At 41.6% G+C, this 21,169-nt stretch overlaps 1 long non-coding RNA gene across 1 annotated transcript; it reads left to right on the top strand.

Annotated features, from left to right (window-relative positions):
* The first annotated feature begins 6,946 nt into the window (after positions 1-6,946).
* On the top strand, positions 6,947-20,155 carry LOC116600769. Its single transcript, XR_004289802.1, has 3 exons — positions 6,947-7,434; positions 12,988-13,064; positions 19,740-20,155. It is a non-coding gene; the product is annotated as an uncharacterized LOC116600769 (long non-coding RNA).
* Positions 20,156-21,169: the final 1,014 nt, after the last annotated feature.

The following is a 21,169-nucleotide window of genomic DNA, read 5'->3' as shown; positions in this document are numbered from 1 at the left end:
TCTGCTCTTGTGCCTCTTGAGATTGCTTCCCTATGTTCTCTTTGGTTTCTCAGCTCTTCCCTGACCTTTGTAACCAATATCCTGTATTAAATCCACTCTGTTTGCAAAACCTAGGGTGGTTCCTGATTTTTTACTAGACTTGAATAGACACAGCATGCAAATACTCCTGCAGACTTCATGTGGGCTCCTCGCTTTTCCTCTGACTGTTCTGTGGAATGAAGAACTTACCTCAACAAGATAGTGTCATAATAAGTTGTTTGTGGAAGAGCTCCGAGATCCTGGAGTGGCTTGTAAGTTATAAGTAAGTGCAATTGGTCATGAATTAGCATTCATCCAAATATTCTCTGCTTACTGAAGTAGGTTTAATTTCTCTTCTTACAAGAGAAACTATTTGAACGGTCCCCAGCTGAAGAGGTGTGGGTACTCCCTTGACAACGGTCTTGCTTGGCTTCTAAGCCTGGGGGCAGCTGTGGTACCTGACTTATCACTCGTTCAATGCTGGGTCACCTTGTATGTGTCCCAAAACCACTTATCCTCTCAGCTTTGGATGCCAGTGAGCAGCCAAACCTATACTTAGGGTAGCTAACCCAAGGTATCTGGCAAATGGCTCAGGGTTAGGGGTTTGGGCTGAACATGGATTTGGGGTCAGTCACACTAGGGTTTGAATCTCAGCTTTGTTACTCCAGAGCTGTGTAAGTTTGGAAAAATTTCTAAACTTCCATAAAACCCTTTTTTTCCCCCCTAATGTTTAATGAAGAGAAGAAAGTTTTACATCAGGCTTTACATTAGATGGTTGTCTCAAAGAGAAAGATCTGCCTTAAGGCCGCAATCAGAGTTTACAAATCATGAGACCTGGCTACTGAGAGCTGACTCTTCTCCTCTCCTATCAACGCTCTATGTAAAGTAGTACATGTTCTGTAGGGTCTATCAAGAACCCAAAGCCTGCGTCTATCCCTATCCAGATGGGCCCAGAACCAAAGCCTTTTTATTGAATATAGGAATTCTGTTTCTGTGAAAACATCAGCCTCCTTAATTTATTTCTTTTCTGTGTTTGTTCGCCTTGCCTATTTATTAAACACATTCAGTTGCTTATCCTTTGCAAATAGGATATGAAAAGGAAGAGAGAAGGAATGTTTAGCTTTGTGTAGCTCTGATTTCAGACCTGGTAAATATTGGATGGTGTTGACAGGAATCCAGGTTCCGAATATCTGACCTGGAAGGACTGGACAGGACTCTTGTGTTATGAGAGGTAGTCTAAGTTCTGGCTTGATCAGACTTGAAGCTGGAGAACATCCTATGACGGTTATGCTTCTGTTTTGAGCTCCCTTGAAAGGAATCAATTTCTGCCATTTGGGGGGATGGGTAAAATGCACTGTTAACTTAATTTTATGTAATAACTGTCAAATGTTGTAAGCCAGTGCTTTCACTATGTAAAAGGGGAAATGTAAGCCAGTCAACCTACATTCTGATCTAAAAAGCAAACCCAGGTAGATGAATGGGAACGTGGAGGAGGAGGAATCCCATGTAGCAAACCACCCTTCTGAGTGAGTGCTGATTTACATAGATTTGAAAGGCATGGCCGAGAAAGAATCTAGGGCACAGCATTGTCAAAGAGTTATCACAGATCTAAGGACTGAGATGTTCTCAGATGAAGTGGCACAGAGCTTCAGCCCTTGTCAAAGAGGGCTTTTGCCATGGGGGGGGGGGGTGGTCCAGGGACCTCCTTTTGGGGCAGCTGAAAGAAGCCTTTCCCCTTCTTGCCCTTTGAGAAGGGGAGAGGGGAGAAAAGTGAGCCAGGGGGTGTGAGGAGTTGCTGGTTTGTGGGAATACATATGGATAAACAGCAGAGAGCCAAAGTACTTCTGATTCCAAAACAATCATTCAACAAGCAACACATATATGGGGATGGGTCCTAAGGGAGCTCCTAATGAGAACACAGTGAAAGCCCAAGGAAAAGGGCCCTTATGTAGCATAGATGTGGTGAATACCCTTGAGTACCCTCAGCTTCTCTTTTCAGCTTTCTTCCTCAGGCTGCAGGTTTTGCAAAGGAACCTTGGAAGAACATATGCGGTCACGTGTTCACTCTCATGGGCCTAAACCAGACAGCACTTGATGGAGACTTTTTAGTTCTGCAGTCTGACAACTAAGCACTCTGGATTCTCCTTCCCCGATTCTACTGTTATTTTCAAAAATTGGGATAATCCTTTCTCTTTCCAAATACTACGTATATATATATTTTTTAATTTTGTTAACTGATGGTCTCTTGCCTGCCCACCCTCCTGAACTATAATTTCTTTGAGAATAGATATCTTTTTGTGTTTTATTTGCTGACACATGTCCCCAAAACTTAGAACAGGGCTTGAACCATAGCAGATCTTCAATAAATATTTGTTGGTTGCATGAGTGAATAAAATGTAATCCTGGTTTTATATTTTTAATATATCTCAAGGATAATAACAGAGCCTTATACTTATAAAACATTCAAGAATTGTCTCTGGGTAAGTAAAAATTCAGCTCAGTGTCTATTCCCTCTCTAAACCTATGATCAATACAGCTGTCCATAATGTGGGGCTATGGTCAGCTGTTGGACTTGCAGATTCCAAGTTGGGCATCTTAACCAAATTGGAACATGATTCTTTGTGCTCACTGCTGCAGATTGTACTGGAAGGCAGTGGAAATCAGAAACGCAGAGGGCTCTTCAATGGGAGGGATATGCTAGCTGGAGTTGGTGAATTTGCCACTTGAATAAATCTTATAGATTGGGAAACACAATTCATTTACATGCTTCATTATATAAATGAACTCCATGCTTAAAAATTCGTAAGAGACTGCTATCTCCGATCATAAATTCAATTAACTTATCAGGCATAACATAACTCAGGCAGACAAGATAAAGAAGCCAAGCTCACGAGCATGGTCGCTCCCATTGAAAAGCTGCCCAGGAAGACGATCAGCCTAGGGATGCTGGATTCAGAACCAGGGAACTTAGTTCTAGAACTCAGATGTTGGATAGCCACGCTCCAACATGTCTTTCACCATTCTACCTCCAGTCAGGAACCCTCCTGTCCTCTTGGTTTGGTGTGGATGGGCCAGGCAAATTTATTTCTGAAACTCCCCCCTTTTCTGTGCTTCTGTGGGTGATTAACACATTCCTCCACGAAATATGTTAATGCTCTAGTCAAGTATTGTTCTGGCCTAGGAATCATTCTGTCTCACTAACTCTTAGATTGAGCATGCATGAGTGTTCACTCCCAGCTAACCAGTCCTAATGGCTCTTCTCTGAACCATTGGGTGATTTGACTTTATAGTTTAACTCTTCAGAGAGTATTGATTTCTGTCATTTCCAAATGTTTGGGCTGCCCTTCTGTCTCTGCTATTCACGGTCTTTGCCTATTAGGTAAGCTTCAGATATTAATGGATTTGTCCTCCTGAGCAACCTCTCCCACAGAGAGCGGAGCAAAGTGTCTCTCTGACCCAAACGTTTTGATCCCTGATGATTAGTTTCTTCCTATAAGTCATTAAGTTGTCTTTTTATTTTTTATTTATTTTTCAAGATTTAGTTATCTATTTTAGAGAGAAAGAAACAGACCGAATTGGGAGGGGGACAGAGGGAGAGTGAGAGAGAGTCTTAAGCAGACTCTGCACTAAGCACAGAGACCAATATGGGGCTGGATCTCTCAACCCTGGGATCATGACCTGAGCCAAAGCCAAGGATACTTAATTGACTGTGCTCCCCAGGTGACCCCAGTAAGTTGTCTTTCGAGGGTATATGGCCATCTTCAGTGAGGCAGCCTCCCCTTTAGTGAGTTCAGCTTTTTCCTCTGGAGCGGGATCATTCCTGGGACATTGGAAAGTCACCGTAGGATTGAGAGAGATGTGGCCTGAGGGTGGTTCACATTAGTGGCAGTCTCTGCATGGGTTCCCCACCCCATTCCCACACCACAGCCCCTCTTGCTTATGCAGCCCCTCCCACCTTAAGAACCTCTAAGCCCCCATAGGGTGGATCCACCCTGTAGTTTTCATGGCCCTGCCTAAGTTTGGGGCCCAACCCATGACATATATACCTTTGGGAGGTTAAAAGCTGAATTAGCAAGATGACAGATAGAATGATCCAGAAAAGCTTGTCCTTCTGGGAAGTAACAGTTCTCACACTAACTCTTGAGAAATAGGTCCCTATGGTCTCAGCGGAGAAACCTATTAAGTTCATGTTCTGAACCTGTGAAGTGAAGGACCCCAAGCTGGGGGCCTCTCCAAGGGCAGAGCCAATGTGGATGAGCCACTGTTACCATTTTCACAACGATACAGCCCCTGAGTCATGTTTAGAATAAACCTTTGATGATGGAAGGGAACTGACACACTCACTACATAAATGAAAGTAAATTTAATCACATTAGTTATACTTTGCATGATTTTGTTTATTAAAACTAGGAAAAGGACAATACATTTAGAAATATTTTCATCAAGTCTTGAAATAACAAAGGATTTGTTTGGATAGTGCTGTCTAATAGAGATATAATGTGAGCCACAAATGTGATTTAAAATTTTCTAGTGGTCACATTAAAAAAAAATTTAAAAAAAAATTTCCTACCTACTTTTGTTAAATGTAGTAAAAGATAAAATATGAAAAAAGTAAAAAGAAACACACAAAGTTAATTTCAAAAGTATGATTTTCCAGTCCTGAGCAGAACTTTCCTCTTCCCTGTTGTGGAGGTAAACCTTAGTCTTAATATCCGGATTCCATGCGACAAAGGCAGGTCTTGTCTATGTTCATCACTGACAGCAGGGGAAATTCAGGACTGAATTCTGGCACAAGGAATGATTAGCAGGCTGTGGGGACCAGAGGTAGAAGAAAAAAAGTCCGTGATCAAAACCTCTGACTTCATTTGGAAAATGTGGTCCTAACTTACCAGGGAGATTACTTTCCTTTATCATTGCTTTGTCAGATTAACTCCTTTGAGAAGAGAAGCCACATTATTCTTTTTATTGCAACTTGTCTAGATGTTGCTGTGGGAATGCCCATACATAGTAAGGCTAACCAGATCCTGAGAATTCTACGAGCAGCTTGCCAACAGCTTGGCGTTCACGGCCTTCCTTTTGTCCTAAGATCAAGCATTTACGAAACACAAAGGTGTGCTGGGCCCTGTGATGTCTAAAAAAGAAGACAAACCCTTGTCATTTTGCTGAGTTAGGCTTTTGTTAGAAAACAATAGGGGTGGGGCGCCTGGGTGGCTCAGTGGGTTAATGCCTTCAGCTCAGGTGGTGATCTGGAGTCCAGGGATTGAGCCCTGCATCTAGCTCCCTGCTCAGTGGGGAGACTGCTTCTCCCTCTGCTCTTGCTCATGCTCTCTGTCTCTCTCTCTCAAATAAATAAATAAAACCTTTAAAAAAGGAAACAACATAATATCTAATAAAATGCTAATTATGGGACATTTACACTATATGTAATAAGGGTTTTGAGGAGAGAAAAAAAAAAGTATGTTTTACTTAACCCAGTATAACCAAAACATCATTTCAATAGGTAGTCATAAAAAAATTAATGAGATCTCTTACATTCTGGTTTTTCTTTTTTTTTTTTTTTTTTATAGCAAGTCTTTGAAACCCAGTGTAATTTATGCTTCTAGAACGTCTCCATTCAGACCAGCTGCAATGCAAATTCTCAATAGCCACATGTGGCTGATGGCTGCTACTTGGACAGTCTGATAATAAGACTATTCCATCCCACAAATGTCCTGATTCATTGAAGTTCCATGGTTTTGAATTCCAGCTCAAGGAAAGATTAACTCACCTTGACCAGGGCTTCCAGGTATGGTTGATGAAGTTCATGTTCATAATGTGTTAATTATCTACCAGTCTAGCCTCATTCCTGGGGTATTCTGCTTCCCTCTATGTAGCACGCATAGCCGAGTGATCCCCCTAAAGTCTAAGTTAGATACTTCACTCCTCTGGTCAAAACCTTTCCACAGCTTCCCATCTCCGTCTTTTCATAGCCTACAAGGCTGGCCCCTGCCTCCATTTCTGTCTCAGTTCCTACCATTCTGTCCCTCATTTGTGCAGCCAAATGACTTTGTTGCTGCTCCTTGACCACACCAAGCACACTCCTGCTCCAAGACTTTACGCTTGCTTCTTCCCTTCTGCCTGGAATGCGTTCCCCCACATCTTCCCAGGGTTCACCACGAAATGGCACTTATCAGAAGAGCCTTCCTTGACCATTCTATATAATAGCCCTTAAAGAGGGGTTCTCTTGAGGCTTTTCTTATCACTCTGCATCCTCACACACTTATGACCTGCCTTATTTCCTAGCTCTTAATTGTTGCTTAGTTCATTTTGTCTCCCCCACCCCCACCCTACTAGACTTCCTCTGTTTCCATTGGAGGTGCTGAAGTCCCAGCAGCAATAGTATCTGGCACGTAGTAGGTGTTTATCAAACACTGGTGAATGGATAAAAGAAGGAATCCAACTGGGTAAGAAATGCGTACAGGAATTATAGGCTCTTATAACAATAACAGATTTATATTTAAGATACTTATTTGAGTTTAGTCTTGGAACCAAGCGTTTCCCCCCGTGGTAAAGAACTCCTCTGAACAGAAACGCGACGGGCCTCTTATCCAAGGTCACCCCGCCTCACTCGGGCTCTCTCTCCCTACTCCAGTATTGCTCTTTTATCACTTCTCAGCTGTTACAGGCCCAGATTAGACACCCTGTGTTTTTTATTTGATGAATCACAAACTGACAAAGAATTTGTCAGTTTCTTTCTCGGTCAAAGAATTCCCGTCCCGTGACTGCTGGTCCTTCTCTTTATTAATTAGTTTTTACATACATTCCCTTCCGGAATGCAGGGGTGGGGGATGGGAAAGCCTCCACATTGGTTTTTCAGGTCTCTGCTCATTTCCGGTCCGGCTGGGGCATGCGCAGACGCAGCCAGCTTCCCCTGTTTCGCGTTCCTCCAGCTGCTGCGTGTCCTTTGTCGCGCTTCCGAGCAGATCGCGGGAGCTGCTTACCAATGAACTCCAAAGCTGGCTTTATAAAAGCCCTCCGGCTTTACCTCTGTAAGGTCGTGGAGTATCTACCTTAATTAGCCTACGCTCTGGCAGGGCCTTTCCCAGGGCCCACAGCACCGAGCCACGAAGTCGCGGGTCAGGGGTGGAACGAGATCCGTGGCCCTGGGACTCATAAGGTCACACCAGCATCTAACCTGAACTCCCCCCACGCGTGCCCTAGACATCGTGTTCTCACCAGGTGAACCGCGTAACCTAACGGGTGGATGTGTTGGCTGTGGGACTGGCCCAGTGTGAGCCCACAGAGGTCTGCATGCTTGCAGCCACTCGAAGGAACACCGTCCTTAGGAAACACAGCCACAGGTGCATCTCAACCTGGGGCGCTCCGTGATTAAGCACGCGCTCCCCAGGAGGCCGAGAAGAGAACGTCATCTCCCTGGTAGGCATTCTTACTTTCCGTTGACAGGATACAGTGAACGCACAGAAAGTGCTCACTCGTGGAGGACAAACCTCGAACACTTTTTTTTTTATAAGGACGTAGAAAAGTTTAATGGCCACAGGACATTAGAAACTGCCTGTCAGAATTAAGAAAGTATTTAGAATTTATTAGAAGTTGTAAGATTTCTTGCATAGCTGAGTCACGGTTTAAATGTCAGGCATTCTGTACCACACTATGCAAAATTGTCCATTATTCTCGCTCCTGTATGCTGTTTGTTTCTTGAATAGTAGGAGTTACTCTCCATTGGGTTTTTTGTTTCTTACCTGTATCCCTGACTAGACTATAAAGCCCATAAGGGCAGCAGAACGTATGTATTTTATTCATCCTTATATACCCAGGAGCATGTATATACCTAGCATGTAGAGAGATATAAAATCATATTGACTACTAATAACAATAGTTGGATGAATAGATCAATGACAGTCTTTCAACAACATCTTTAAGCAAAACTACTAAATCAAGCTAAAACATTGATTCCTATCCATTTCAAAAGTTTAAACTATTTCTGAAAGAGATCATCAACTAATTCAATCCAGGAGTTAAACCATGTTAATTCTTGAGAAGAAAGTGATTCTAACCAGGCAAACAATAATTTATGTTCCAGAATTTTATATTCATGAAATGCAGGTATCCTCTGCTATTAGAAAGTAGAGTGTTCCTATGAAACTTTCATAAGCTCAAATGGCATAAAGCCAAGGATATCCTCCACTAATATAGTGGAGGATATGTTTTTTCCTAAAAAACAAAAACAACACTAATATAGTGGAGAATATGTTTTTTCCTAAAAAACAAAAACAACAATAACAAAAAGAACAGAGTGGCGCAAAGCAGGCTTTTTTGGAAGGCAGGGGATGCCTGTTTCAGGCTTTACCCACAGAGAACTAGGGTGTGAGGACACTGGCTTACAAAGAGCCAGGAATGTGAGTGAAGGTTGGACGGGAGCTCAGTAATGCATGGCTTTACCTGCCATGCTGGGACCTTAAGCTCCATTTACTCCATGTGCAAGGATGTTTATCAGTGACATACAGTGCTCCAGGGAGCATAATATGAATTAGATATGCTGTTTATAGTCAATGGCCCCAGAGCCTATCGGAGGGAGACAAACTTGACTACGTTGACAGGCACACAAATAGAAATATGGTCACTGTGTTTAGTCACTCAGAGGAGAGGTAGCTTGTTTCCCTAGTGTGCTAGGGACACTTCCCACAGGAGGTGCCCTAACCCTTCCCCCAGAAGGGCCCATGTTAGAGCCTTGGCACCTGCTCTTCCCACTCCCAGAAAGACCCGGGCCCCAGATTTTCCAAACCACCTCAGACCACCTCATACTACCCACTTGGTCGCTATTTCTCCAAGGACACCGGCCTCCCTACTCATCTCGCAGGCTTTCAGCAACTCTTCTTCCCCAGATCTTTGCATTTCATTTAGGTTTCTGTTAATCTATCAGAAGTTCTTTCTTTCTTTTTAAATTTTTATTTATTTATTTGACAGAGAAAGATCACAAGTAGGCAGAGAGGCAGGCAGAGAGAGAGGAGGAAGCAGGCTCCCTGTGGAGCAGAGAGCCTGATGTGGGGCTTGATCCCAGGATGCTGGGATCATGACCTGAGCTGAAGGCAGAGGCTCTAACCCACTGAGCCACCCAGGTGCTCGAGAAGTTCTTTCTTTAGAGAGGTCTTTCCTGACTCCATTATCTAGAAGCATTCCACCCTGTACCCTTGTTTTGTTTTTCTTTCCAACACACTCATCCACCAACCCCCGACCCCGCGATTACCTTATATATACTATACATTATATAATACGTTACATGTAAATTTCCTGAGGCCAGGAGAACACAAACTCTGTCCATCTTGTTTACCACTGTATCTCCAATGGGTGACACATAACAGGAGCTCAACACATATTTGCTGAGTGAATAAATAGATTAGATTGAGTGTGGTGGTGAATAATGAGACAGCTGATCAAGAGAGATCTGAGTCATTAGGAAATTAAAATAACAAAATAGAGAGCTTTTCATTAAGACAGTCTCCACTAAGCCTCTACTTTACAGCATCAAACAGAACCTGACACATAATAGGCCCACAGAATAGATTGATTTAAAGTGAATGAAAGGACACTTTGTTTGCTTTTCTAGTCACTGTATGTTGAGAAATCAATAAAAATGACGTCCTCAGTGAAGAACTTCCTTTCTTCAGAGATTTTACTAATTAATACTGGCTCTAGCATTGTTTTATATATACCAGTAAAACTTTGCTGGATATAAGTAAACCATCTGCACCATGGATTCTTCCAAGTTATTTTCTTAATGATTGCCCTGGGAGTTACAACGACGTCTTGTAAAATTTTCATGTGAATGAATAACAACATACTTTTAAAAGTATATAAAAATTTTGCTCTTTTATAGCTTCATTCTCTTCCCACTCCTTTGCTATTATCATCATAAAAATTATATCTTAATACATTATATGCCTATCAGCAAAGATTTATGGTTATTGTTTTATGCAGTTGTCTTTTTTTTTTTTTTAAAGATTTTATTTATTTATTTGTCAGAGAGAGAGGGAGCGAGAGCGAGCACAGGCAAACAGAGTGGAAGGCAGAGTCAGAGGGGGAGGCAGGCTCCCTGCGGAGCAAGGAGCCCAATGCGGGACTCGATCCCAGGACGCTGGGATCATGACCTGAGCCGAAGGCAGCTGCTTAACCAACTGAGCCACCCAGGCGTCCCGTTATGCAGTTGTCTTTTAAATCAAATAGGAGAAGGGGCACCTGGGAGGCTCAGTTGGTTAAGCATCTGACTCTTGGTTTTGGCTCAGGTCATGATCTCAGGGTTGTGATATTGAGCCCTGTGCTGGGCTCAGTGGATAGTCTGCTTGGGATTCTCTCTTTCCCTTTCTCTCTGCCCCTGCCTCCCCCCACCCACACTCTCTTTCTCAAATAAATAAATAAATAAATATTTTTTAAAAATCAAATAGAAGAAAACGAGTTACAAAAAAAATACATAAATACTGTCTTTCGTATTTACAATGCAGTTATCTTTATGAGTGCTTTTTATTTCTCCATATGGATTCAAGTTATTGTCTAGAGTACTTTCACCTAAGCCTGAAGGAAGGACTGTGTTTTGTAGGTCAGGTTTACTAGTGACACATTCTCTCAGTTTTTATCTGGGAGTGTCCCAATTTCTTTATAGTTTTGCTAGATATAGAATTCTCGTGATGGTCTTTCTCAGTACTCTGAATGTCCTCCCTGAATATGGCATCCCTCACTGCCTTCTGGTCTCTATAGTCATGGATGAGAAATCAGCTGTTAATGTTACCAAGACTCTCTTGCTGACTTCAAGCTTCTCTCTTTGTCTTTAGACTTTAGCAGTTTGATTATGATTTAAGTGTTAATCATTTTCAGCTTATTCTACTTGAACATTTTTTCTTCCTTCTTTCCTTCCTTCCTTTTTAGCTTCTTGAATGTGTAGATTATGTTTTTCATGAAATTTGGAAAGTTTTCAGTAAATATTTCTTTAAAAATTTTCCCTATCCCTTTCAGTCCTTTTCTTTGGAACTGTCATTATGCATATCTTGATATGTTTGATGGTGTTCCGTAGGTCTCCAGGGGCTCTGTTAATCTTTCTTCATTCTTTATGTTTTTTCTTTTCCTCAGACTGTATAACCTCAGTTAACCTATATTAAAATTCATTCTTTCTTCTTTCTTCTGCCAACCTAAATTGCTTCTTTCTTCTGATAATCTAAATATGCTATTGAACTCCTGTGGTGAATTTTTACATTTCAGTTATTGCACTTTTTAACTTTGGAGTTCCTATTTGGTTCTTTTTTATAATTCTTATCTATTTGGTGAGACATCCTTCTCTTACTTGCCTTTAGTTCTTTAGACATGGTTTTCTTTAGTTCTTTGAACATGTTTAAGGTAGCTGATTTGAAGGCTTTGTCTAGTAAGCCCAGCATTTAGGCTTCCTCAGAGGTGGTTTCTACTGACTACATTTTTCCCCTGAAAAAAGGCCATATAGGCCATATGGTCTTGTTTCTTTGCATGTTTCATATTTTTTTTATTGAAAATTCTATGTTTAAATAATATAATGTTGTGAGGCTGAGAATCATTCTGTCCTCTCCCAGCATGTGCTGTTGCCGTTGATTTGTTTAGGTGGCTTTTCTGAACTGAGTCTGCAGTTGAATTCTGTATGTTTTGTCATGTGTGACCACTGAATTCTCTGCTCATTTAACTTAGTGGCCAGTTTGTGATTCAATAGAAATTTCACTAAATGTGTGGGAGATTTCTGAGGAGCTCTGTATGAGTATTTGGGGGCACACCTTCAACATTCAGATAGGTGATTTCCAAATCTATCTTTATTTGGGGGATGCAGAGAGAGAGAGGGAGAGAATCTTAAGCAGTTTCCATGATCAGCACAGAACCTGACATGGGGCTTGATCTCGTGACCCTGACAGCATGACCTGAGTTGAAATCAAGAGTTGAACACTTAGCCAACTGAGCCACCCATGTACCCTGGCAGTTTCCAACTCTTAGCCTTCACTTTCTGCTTATGTAAAGCCTGAAGGTCAGTCAGAGGTGAGAATTTAAGCCCCTTCTCGGGTCTTTTTTGACATGTTCATGACTTTGGCCATGCATGAAGCCTTCTAGATTCCCACAGATATATGAAAGCTTTTCAAAGCTCCCTATAGATATCTCAGTTCCCACCTTTTTCTTTTAAGCTTTTTGGTTAGGCTGTTGTTTGACCCAACTCTTATCTGCCACCCTGGGCAGCTGTAATGTTTTCAACTAATGATCCTGGGAAAAGATTTTTCTTAGTGGGTAAGTTGCAAGTCAATCCAAGTAAAGACAGTTTTGTAAGCAGAGTCTTCTAAGAATGACCAGATAGACCAAATACTGCCAATTCTCTGAAAATAGAATTTTGAAGGAACCCCAACCCCATTCTTCCCCCTCCAGTGGTTGCCACACTGCTGGTTTCCACTGTGCTTGAGGGCCACTGATTTTCAAGTCTACTTTTGGGTTGCAGAGGAGTAATGGAGATAGAGCAAGTTAAAATGTCATAAAGCTTGCTGGTCTTATTGAGTTTGAGCCTTTCTTCCTGAATAGACTCTTCCCAGATTGCCATAAGCCTTTGATTAATTTTAAGAGTTCTGAAAAAGTTAATTCTGACAATTTTTACAAATGTTCTCACTGCTTTTATGGAGATTTTCAGAGGTCCATTCTCTGCCACTTCTGCTAATGTTCCTCCACAGATTCTTTCAGTGGAATTTATCTTTTCCTTGGCATAAACATTTTCTAAACATTGACCATCTAAAGTCTCAAATAGTTTACATTTGTTCTAAATTGTCAGGAAATGAGTTTTTTGAAACAAATGTTTATCCTTATAAAACTACCATGGAAACAAGGCAATTAAAGGATGAAAGACAGATAAGCCACAGGAAAAAAGAAATTGTTCATGTCTGTCTACAACTTTCACTGTTATTTATGTCCTTTTTCTTTTTGTTCTAGCATGGACCTGCTTACTTTGAAACTACCTGGTTGCAGTTCAGCTGTGCATCAGTTCCGCATCTTCTCCCTGGGCCCAGGTAAGCATGGAACAGAGTGAGACTGAAGTAGTCTTCAGCAGCCCCTTCACTTTGGCCATCTTTATTGTATTAGGTCAGGTGGCCATAACAAAATACCACAGACTGGGTGGCTTAAATAACAAATTTATTTTCTCACAGTTCTGGAAGTTTGAAGTTCAAGATTAATGTACCAACAGGTTTGGTTTCTCCTGAGGTCTCTCTTTGGCCTGTCAATGGCTGCTGTCTCATTGTGTCCTTTGGCTTTTCCTCTGTTCACACATGCTCCTGTTGTATCTTCTTCTTATGAGGACACCAACCCTATTGGATTAGGGCCCCACACTTGTGATCCCATTTAATCTTAATTATCTCCTTAAGGCCCTGTCTCCAAATATAGTCACATTGGGGGTTAGGGTTTCAACATATGAATGGTTGGGAGGGCAGATGCAGTTCAGTTTGTAACAAGTTTCTAACACAGTAAGTAGGTTCTCCATAAACATTTCTATAGATGATATGCATCCTTTTTTGTTCCTTGTCATTTATGTTTGTGTACCGTCCTTTATTCCTCTGTAACACCTCAAACTAGGCACAGTGGTTTCTGGTCCTTTGGGAGAGCAGCACCGTGTGGAGCTTCCAGAGTAATCTCAGTGCCAGAGTTCAAATTCCCACTCTGATACCTGCTAGTTTGTGTGACCTTGAGCAAATCAGTTAACTCACTGATTTTTCTCTAGCTTTTGTATTCTTTCACTTCTCTTTCATGTCCCTCTACCCTCTAGGCCCTGGATTTGTCACTGACCCCTCCTACTAAAACATCCTACTTCAGCTCTATGTGGCACATGTAGGGGTCCACTAGGAAAATGTATCCTGGTTAATGTACTGACTAAATAGTTCTGAGTGTTCTCCATCTCTGCCTGCGTAATATACGTATTTGCAGAGATGCTGTCCCTGCTATTGCTGCTCAGGCAAGAATAGTAGTAGCATTGTTGGGCAGTGTAGTTCAGGAAGGAAGGGAAGAGGCAGTGCAGGACAGGCTTAGTGGGGGTGGGGTAACAAGGGGTATACCAGAAGCTGGGAGACCCTTCACATGTATTTACTTAACCAGCTTTCACCAAGAATCTGAGAATTGTGCCAAGTGATGGGCCAGACCTCCTATCAGAAACTTCTCTGACCAAAGGTTGTGGCATGTACTAAAGCATTATAGGGGGTAAAGGCCTGAATTTAAGTCTGAGGTTTATTGTTTATTTACCTCTGACCATAGACAAGCTACTTAGCTTCTCAGAGTCTTAGTTATTCCATTTTTAAAAGAAAGGACAGATCAGGTGTTCTATATGGTTAGTTCCACATTTTTGTCTCTCATCTTCTAGAAATCTCCACTGAGAGTGGAGTGCAGATTCTGGCTAAGAAAGAATCTGTATTTTTAATGCTGATATCAGCACAAGGTGCTCCAGTTGGGAAGATGGGAGCAGAGAGATACATACATGGGATAAATGTTTGGGGGAGAAAACTTGGAAATGAGCCTTTAAAGGAACAAAATATGTGCACTCTGAGGCTGTCTTTTGATGGTGTTATTCATAAATTCCTCACATACAGTAAGAAAGAACTCAGTTTAGCAGTTTAGACAAAGAAGGATCCATTGTGGGTTATTAATCCCTGATAGTCATGGACAGGAAGTAAATTCAGAGTCAAGAGACAGAACCTTCATTTGCCCAGTGTCACAGATAGAGTAATCTCATGTTACTGTACTTTGATGCAGGAGCCACATTTTGTAAATTTCTCTATTCCTAGCACCACACAGCACAGACAGAACAGACATTCAGTGGACATCATAGTCCTTATTCTCCAAATGGAATTTTCTTTATGTTACCTGATGAAAAAGAGAGACAAAACCAAGACCCAATTTTCATACTGACTTTGTCCCTTTAATTGTTGGAGAACTAGAGCTCATGATTTTCAATAAATTCAGTGGAAATTTTACTCACTTTGGGAGTTAACAGTTTAAGCTTTTGTCTCCCCAGAGCATGGTATTCAGGCTAACTGCCTTGGCATCAGCCTTCATGGACAGCTTGTAGGTACGAGGGCAGCAGCAGCTAACAAGAGGAGGGAGGATCAGGCTGCAGCCAGTGTTGGATTTAAGCTCTGCCTCTGTCACTCACAATCTTATAACTTTGGCGAGCTGTTCACCTCTTGAAGTCCAGTTTTCTCAAACCTCAGAGTCATTGTGAAGATCAGTTTTTATTTTTTTAAAAAAAGATTTTTATTTGTTTGACAGACAGAGACCACAAGTAGGCAGAGAGGCAGGCAGAGAGAGAGGAGGAAGCAGGCTCCCTGCTGAGCAGAGAGCCCAGTTCGGGGCTCGATCCCAGGACCCTGGGATCATGACCTGAGCTGAAGGCAGAGGCTTTAACTCACTGAGCCACCCAGGCGCCCCATGAAGATCAGTTTTTAAAAGGCATGAAAGTACACAAGGATGGGCACAAAAGTGGAAAGCACAGAAAATGTTAGCTCAAAGAACTGAAAGTCATGGGCAGGAAGAACTTTGTATTTCTTTTACTTTTTTAAGATTTATACATCCTACTATAACAATGATATTTATTACATTTTTATAATAATTTATAATATTGTAATAATGATTTTAAATATTATTATCGTATCCACATACTTTAACCCTTTGTACTTTAACATCATCAAGAGATTTAGGTGCTTGTGAATCATGGGTACTTGAGCAACCCAAGAAATCATTAATTTGTTTTTTAGATGTCCTTTTAGAAAGTCCCATAAACCAGCATCCCTCATCATTGAGGGCTTAGAAAGTTTAGAAAAAAATGAGTCAAAAGATGGATGCAGTCAAGGAAGATCAAGAAGAAAAAAGATAATTAAAAGTCATAATTTTTTAAAAAAATATTTGCTCTCATCTCATACATTTATATTAAACAGTAGCACATTCTTTATGAAATAATGCTTAAAATCTTTGAAGATTTACATGTAATATCTCCAAAGCTTTCTCAAGAAATAAAACATAAATAAGTTCTTGATATAAAAAATTTTAAAGTCTTCCCAAACCAGTGAGTCTAAACACTTCACTTCCTTCTATTTTCCCAGCCTTCCTCCCTCAAATGAGGACTCTTGTTATCTCTAGATCCCAAAGGCACTTTGGATTTATGTACTGGTGATTGGAGGGTCAAATATTAAGAGTCTCCTCTCTTAAGTATTTAGGAATACAGTAGTTTCCCATTTCCACAGGGGATATGTCCCAAGACCCTGAGTGGATGTCTGAAAGCACAGACTGTGAGGGTACTGAACCCCAGATAGACTATGCTTCTTCCTCTACGTACATACCTCTGATAAAGTTTAATTTATAAGTTATTAGTCCCAGTGAGAGATTCACAATGTTGAACAGTAATAAAATAGAATAATTATAACGTAACTCTAACAAAAGTTATGTGAATGTGGGGTCTGTCTCTCTCTCTCTCTCAAAATACCTTATTGTATGGCATTCACCTCCTTCTTGAGGTGATGTGAGATGATGAAATGCCTACGTGAGGAGATGAAGCAAGGTGAATGATGTCGGTTGTGACACAGTGTTAGGCGACTACTGACCTTCGGATGATACATTAGGAGGATCTTCTAGCTCCAGACCACCGGTTACTGAAACCTCCAATGAGGGCAAACTGGTGTATTTTAAACCAGTGCACTCAGATAAAGAGAGACTGTCTGAAAATACACTTAGCTTTGCCTCAAATTGTTGGAAACCTAGTGAGCAGTTAGTATTTTAGAAACCCTGAAGATCTGAAGCAGGGTAGTTGTGATCTTGGAGAAGGAAGAAAACAGGAAGTATTTAGGAATGTATGTGCTGGAGAAAGCTTTTGGTCAGATCACTATTAAAAACAGGAAGGTTAGTCTGATGGGGCCTGATTTAAGCCTCATTGGATCAAATAAAGAGTTCATGATCTCATTTTTTCTTTTTTTGTTTTTTCCTGCTCAATTTAAAAAAAAATTGTTTAAATTTCTTTTCAGTGTACCAGAATTCATTGTTTATACACCACATCCAGTGCTCCAGGCAGTACGTGCCCTCTATAATACCCACCACCAGGCTCACCCAACCTCCCACACCCCCACCCCTTCAAAACCCTCAGATTGTTTTCCAGAGTCCATTGTCTCTCATGGTTCATCTCCCCCTCCAATTTTCCCCAACTCCCTTCTCATCTCCATCTCCCCATGTCCTCCATGTTATTCCTTATGCTCCACAAATAAGTGAAACCATATGATAATTAACTCTCTGCTTGACTTATTTCACTCAGCTGGGGAGTAAGAAATGATCCAACATCCACACTTGCTGAAATGCCAGAGACTGAAGTCACAATAGCCTGGGGTTGACTGAGGCATCCTAGCTGCTCTGAGATATTTGGGGAGGTTTTTTGCAGTGACCAGAGGCGTCTCCCAGTTGACGTACACACCCGCACACCTTCCTTTGTCCTCTCCCTGCAGATACCAGGCTATCCCTCATTTTCTGGGACTCCACATCTCACCCTCTTTGTAGCAGTTACACTCACAATTTTTCCTGAGCCAGGGCACGGGGGTAAGTGAAAGCAGCACAGAATAGAGCCAGAGATCTCAGCAAATGAAATGGCTATCTATTTTCTTCCGTTGTGCTGCCACAAAATCTCCTGAGTGTCTCACTCAAACATGGGGTTATTTTTTTCTTCCCCCATGGGGTTATTTTTTAAAAACTTCCCAAGCCAAACAGTAAACTTTGGGTTACATTGTATGGACCACATGCCCATCAGTAATAGAATGAATAATCAAGCCAAGTTCAACAGAGTGGAAGGCACTGCGGCGGTTTGAAGGAAGCATCTGCTGCAAATACCGCCCTATGGGTGGCTCTCAGAAACATGGTATTGAGCGAGAGAAGCCGGGCACTGCAGGGTGGATGTTGTTTACTTTCTTTTACATAAAACACAGAAACAGGCGAACTAATCCGGTAGTATCCCTCTGGGGAAGGAGGTCTAAGAGGGTGACCTGGGAGCAGGATCTGCTGGCGATACTCTGGTTTTGTTGTTGTTGTCATCGTTCAGAGTGCTGGTCACCTAGCTGTGTTCTTTGTGAAAATTCATTAACTGTATGCTAATAATATGTACCTTTCTGTATATTTCATTTCATTAAGAAGCTTTTAAAAATGATTAATGGAAAGCAAGTATGCCTCCATTCCTTGGCCAAAATCTTTTCTGATTTCAGGCTGACATCCCTCACCCCGTCTCCGGCCTTTTCTGCAAGGACAACCTCTGTCTGGGGAAAGCCCTTCCAGACTTTTAAAAACCTTCCCTGAGGGCATCCCTGGTAAACACAATCAGGGGTCTGTGACTTTTGGAGACTTAACGGTCTGCAGATTTCTGTATCAGGGATTTTGGACATTGCTGACAGGCAAGGAATGATGAACTTTCGAAGTCAGCTCTGCGGGAGTCATGTGAACGGTCCGCTAAACGATTTCTTTAGTTCGCAAAGATTTCAGGAAGACACTGACTATTTTATGGTGAGCTGGCAGTGGTGATTATCAGCCAGCATGGCTTGTGTGTACTTTACTTAGCGATGTGTGGTTTCATAGGGTCACTTAATTTACAGGGCAACAGGAGTAGCTCAGGTATGAGGATGCTAGGACACAGGTCACAAAAAGGCCTTTTGAGCATTGACATGCTGGCGGTTCTTTAAATGTTTTATTTGCTCTTTGTTTTTATACCGATGGGCTGATGATCAGTGTTATCCCATGATTATTAATAAGCAAGCAAGAAAGAGCAAATCAATTCATTGATTCGCTTTGATATTTGTTCAATGAAAGAACAAATTGGTGCAAAAAGTTTTCTGCCGCTTGGGATATGGGAATACGGACATATCTTGAGTTCATCAGAAGGAATATCTTGAGGCAGTTTTAAAATACTTGAGTCTTGAAAAAATGTGGAAAGGAAGTTCAATGTATTTTTTTTTTTCTGGATTAAAAATTGTGTTTAAAGAGGGCTGTTTTGGTGACTCAGTTAAGCGTCTGACTCTTGATTTTTGGCTCAGGTGGTGACCTCAGGGTCGTGAGACTGAGCCCAGCTGACAAGTTCCATGCATGAAGCCTGCCTGATACTCTCCCTTCTCCCACTGCTCTTCCCTCTGTTCTCCCCACTCACATGTGCGCTCTCTCTCTCTCTCTCTCTCTAAAAGAAAATTATGTTTAAAGGAAAAAAGTGAATCCCTCTTTTCTAGTTACTAATGTTGAAAATCACTGAAACATAATTTGAGACACCTCCTTAGGAAAGCTTTTAAAGAATGCCTTTTCAAAATCCCCTTAAAAAAAGAAACTCTATTTTAACAAGAAGGCATTTGAATATAATCTTAAATTCTTAAATAGATGCCTATGGTATAAATTCTTCATATGGCAGATCTCATGCTCCAAAGGATAGGAGGTAAGAAGCTGCCTGATGCAAGTTTTTTCCTCTATAGCCTCATTTAATGATGGGTTAGCTGCCCAAAAAAACTGTTATCAGCTTTGCCTTTGGCTTCAGCTTCTGTAATGTGCTATTAGCACCATGTGTAATGGAGTTGGCAGAAAACAGTTGTATCGCCCTGGACCTTAAATCCGGATTCTAATTCTGCTCCATACTAGATAGGAGATATTGGAGTTCAGAGCATGCCACCCCAAAATATAATACCTTTTGTTACCAGATACAACAGCATATACTGGAGTATCTTGAAGACTTTAAGCTGAAGGAATCTGAGAAGTGGGGAGGTCTCTGTGACTTTCTCCTGCCTTCTTCCTCTGAAGCAGGTCATAAAAACCCTCTTGTGAGAGATGCTGTCCCTACACCCAGAGGAAAGGAACATCCTTATCTTCAAGATGGAGGGACACTAAGAAAAATCCGGACAAACAGGCCTTGCTAAGTTCCCCCCGACTTGCTACACTTACCTTCTCTTACCGTATTTCTCCACAACGGCCCACTCATCATCACACCCGGCATAAAAAACTCTCAGCTTGAACAGTTTCTTCAGGTTCTCAGTCCCTTATGAAGGCCCCCATGTCACATCAAACTTATGTTAAATAAAGTTGTATGTGACACAGGCAGCAACCTCTTTGACCTCAGCCGCAGCAACCTCTTCCTAGGAACATTGCCAAAGGCAAGGGAAGCAAGGGCAAAATAAACTATTGGGACTTCATCAAGATCAAAAGCTTTTGCAGGGCAAAGGAAACAGTTAACAAAACCAAAAGACAACTGACAGAATGGGAGAAGATATTTGCAAATGACATATCAGATAAAGGGCTAGTATCCAAAATCTGTAAAGAGCTTATCAAACTCAACACCCAAAGAACAAATAATCCAATCAAGAAATGGGCAGAGGACATGGAGAGATATTTCTGCAAAGAAGACATCCAGATGGCCAACAGACTCATGAAAAAGAGCTCCTCATCACTCGGCATCAGGGAAATACAAATCAAAACCACAAGGAGATACCACCTCACACCAGTCTGAATGGCTAAAATTAACAAGTCAAGAAATGACAGATGCTGGCAAGGATGCAGAGAAAGGGGAACCCTCCTACACTGTTCGTGGGAATGCAAGCTGGTGCAACCACTCTGGAAAACAGCATGGAGGTTCCTCAAAATGTTGAAAATAGAGCTACTTTATGACCCAGCAATCGCACTACTGGGTATTTTCCCTAAAGATGCAAATATAGTGATCCTAAGGGGCACATGCACCCGAATGTTTTTGGGAGCAATGTCCACAATAGCCAAACTATGGAAAGAACCTCGATGTCCATCAACAGATGAATGGATAAGGAAGAAGTGGTATATATATATACAATGCAATACTATGCAGCCATCAAAAGAAATAAAATCCTGCCATTTGCGATGGCGTGGATGGAACTAGAGGCTATCATGCTTAGTGAAATAAGTCAGTCAGAGAAAGGCAACTATCATGTGATCTCCCTGATATGAGGAATTTGAGAGGCAATGTGGGGGGTTTGGGGGGTAGGAAAGGAATAAATGAAACCAGATGGGATTGGGAGGGAGACAAACTATAAAATACTCATAATCTCACAAAATAAACAAACTGAGGGTTGCTGGGGGTGGGGGGGCAGAGAGGGTGGTTGGGTTA

The sequence above is a fragment of the Mustela erminea genome, chromosome 10 (genome assembly GCF_009829155.1).
Source record: "Mustela erminea isolate mMusErm1 chromosome 10, mMusErm1.Pri, whole genome shotgun sequence".
NCBI lineage: Eukaryota > Metazoa > Chordata > Mammalia > Carnivora > Mustelidae > Mustela > Mustela erminea.
The sequence above is the reverse complement of the archived record's forward strand: the minus strand, read 5'-3'. Positions and strand labels throughout refer to the sequence as shown.